The sequence below is a fragment of the Arachis duranensis genome, chromosome 10 (genome assembly GCF_000817695.3).
Source record: "Arachis duranensis cultivar V14167 chromosome 10, aradu.V14167.gnm2.J7QH, whole genome shotgun sequence".
Classification (NCBI taxonomy): domain Eukaryota; kingdom Viridiplantae; phylum Streptophyta; class Magnoliopsida; order Fabales; family Fabaceae; genus Arachis; species Arachis duranensis.
The window spans coordinates 103,442,290-103,445,499 of NC_029781.3; the positions used below are offsets into that span (position 1 = coordinate 103,442,290).

Consider the following 3,210-nt stretch of genomic DNA (forward strand, 5'->3'; position numbering starts at 1 on the left):
TAAATACTGATATAAAATAAAATATTTATTAGTCATATAATCTTGCTAATTTTTAGAGCAAATATTGTTATACGACAAATATTATTAGAGCAAATTATGTAAATTGCTCGTAAGATTTTTAAAATCGATGTTTATTTCTATATTACTCATTAATCATTATATATTTATATATAACAATGCTAGAAAATCAAGAGGTATCAATCAGAAAATTAACCAAATGTCTCTTTATAAATTTAAAATCTATATGTGAATGGTGATTATGCTACGTATTAAAATGTTTCTTTTTTTTGTAAATTAGATTGTTTTGAATCTATTTTTTGATTTATCATGTTTTAGGCATTTGAAGAGGGAATTAATTGAATCAGTTTCCATGATTCACGTTGTAATGATACTGAATGTATTCCCTCCTAATTTAAATGTGGTAAAACATTTAATAACCAATATTTTAAATCATAAATAAATAAAACTAATTACTATATTTATAATTAATTTTAATAACTAATATTTTAAATCGTAAATAAATAAGTTAATATATGGATGTTTTTTCTGCCAAGTATCAGAATGTTTCTTTTTCATACTAATGTTCTTTTATATATTTTTTGAATGTTTTTGTATTGAAAATGTGAATATCTTTATTTTTTAAGAATTTTATAGTTTTTTAAGAATTCCTCTCCTTCGTTTTTCCCTTTCCAAAATTTGATGAAAGCTTTTCCTCCGAATTCGAATCCAAACCCGAGTTTCTTGACTTGGAATGAACAATGGCTATTTCTGGTTGTGATTATGCTTCTTTCAAGGTGAAGGACCTTCCAGATTCGATTCTGTTTCGTCGATCAGGTGAAATCTACACACTATTTCTCAGTGTGTGCCAGAAAGTCTCTTTAGTTGATAGTATCATACCTTCAATGATTTGGAACAAGAGACCATGGGTAGAGCTTTACACTTTACACAACAGTTCTCATCCTTCTTGTTCTATTTTTTCGGTTGGACCCATCGTTGCTCAACCCAACCAAAACCAAGATGAGAAGATTCATGAATGTGTTGTATGGTTGAACCATTAGCTATTGAAATCTGTGTTGTATATATATTTCGGGAGTAGTGAAACACTCTCTCGGGAGCAAGTGAATGACATGGCATTTGGATTGAAATTGAGTGGATACAAATTCTTGTAGAGGTTTATTTTTAGAAGTGGATAAGTTAATGTGAAAAAAAAGAGATAAATTTTTATAAGTTTTAATTAAGTTTATTTAACCAGTTTAAAATTTTTTTAAATTTTAAATTTAAAAATTTTAAATTAATTATTAATAATTATAATTAATTGAGTTGTTCATTTTTTGATTGATTAAACACTTAATTTTCTATACTTTTTCATTTATATATACCACTTTTATTTTTATATTTTATGTACACTTTATTTTTTCTTTTCTAGGAATGGCCATGTGGAAAGATTTAATATGCTTACCCGTTTTTAATTGGATTTGCAAGTTTAGCATGCATTTACTCAAACACGATGGTAAAGCTTTTTTTTTTTTGGAATGCTAGGGGGACAATGATTTTATTGAATAATATGAACAACCACCAATCAAATAAAAACACACTACACCTCCAAATTAACCTTCTAAATTTTAATATTAAAATAACCATCCGTACACTAGTAAAATGAACATCCGATATATCTATTGTTTACATTGTTTAATATTTTCATTGTTCACCTATACTTTTCCTTTTTTTTTGGTTAAATTAAAAATTATATGTTCTTGTATAAATTCACTTAAGTTTATCAAATTAAAAATTTAAAGAATGAAAAAAAAGTCTAGAAATCGAATTTCGTTATGATATTTTGCATACATCTTTTATATATATAGTTATCTAAATATTTTTACAAATTTAAAATTTGGATCAAATATACAAGTTATTTGTTAAATACAAGAGTCATTTTTCACTTTTAAAAATATAATTTTTTTATTATTTTGTTATAGTTTTAGATATTTATTTATTGTTACGTTGTTTTTGTTAACAGTATATAGTTTCAGATATATAATTTTTTAATAACTTACATATACCTTTCTGCTTAGGGCCTTATGAAATTTCTTATTTGAAAAAATTCTGCTAAAAAATTATGGGTAAAAAAAATTAAATTATTATATGAAGAATTAAAATATTAAATTTGTAAGTCTTTGAAAAATTACAATGTCTAATATGATTTATTTTTTTTACCCATAATTTTTTAGCAGAATTTTTTTTGTCAGAATTTATAAACTTTTGTACAGTTTTTAAAAAATTATTCAATATATTTTTTAATAAAGACTATTTTTTTTTTCAAAATTCACGTGATATTTATTTTATTTAATAATCTATAAACTCATTACAAAATTATTCTTCAAAAAATTAATTATTTTAAATAGATATATAAAAAAGTATATACTAATGCAATGTGTATTAAAAATTGGTATGGGTAATATTTCTTTTGAATTATTGTACGAGTGAGGTCGTCCCCACAATAGATTGAACATTGCGAGCCACAATCAATTATTTATTCGGTTTTGCTAAGTAGAATATGATTTTCGTAAACAATATGAATAATAAATTTTAAAATTGGTCTAATAAAATAAAAATACATTATATTCTTACAAAAATCATAAGTAGAGAAGTAAAGTTACTGTATATGTAACTGTATTAGGGAGCCACTTAAATAAAGATGTCTAAAACGTTTTTTTTAAGATGTTTTTCATCAGTAATTAAAATTTAATATATATAATCGATTAAATTATGTTATTTTTGTCAAAATTAGGATAAACAAATTGATTTAACCGAAAAAATAGTGAATCAAATATTGAATTAGTCTAAATTAATATTATTTTTTTATAAAAAAATGACTACAATATCCTTATTATAGGAAATGATTAAAATACTTTTTATAATAGGACATTGTAGTCATTTTCTATAAAAAATAATATTAATTTAGACCAATTTAAAATTTGATTCATCATTTTTTCGGTCAAATCAATTTATCTAACTTAATTTTAACAAAAATAACACGATTTAATCGATTATATGTATTAAATTGTAATTATTAAAAATTATCTTTAAAAAAAAACGTTTTAAGCGTCTTTATTCGAGTGATTGTCAGTGCATTATTCACTAAACTCTTATTTCTTTGTACTTTTCCTTATTTTATTAGACAATCCGTTTTGCATGGCAAATGTGAATCCC

At 23.1% G+C, this 3,210-nt stretch overlaps 1 protein-coding gene across 1 annotated transcript in view; it reads right to left on the minus strand.

Moving 5' to 3' along the window:
- LOC127743085 (shikimate O-hydroxycinnamoyltransferase-like) overlaps positions 1-3,210 on the minus strand; it is a 13,479-nt gene that overhangs the window by 2,772 nt on the left and 7,497 nt on the right. The gene's annotated exons all lie outside the window — the stretch shown is intronic.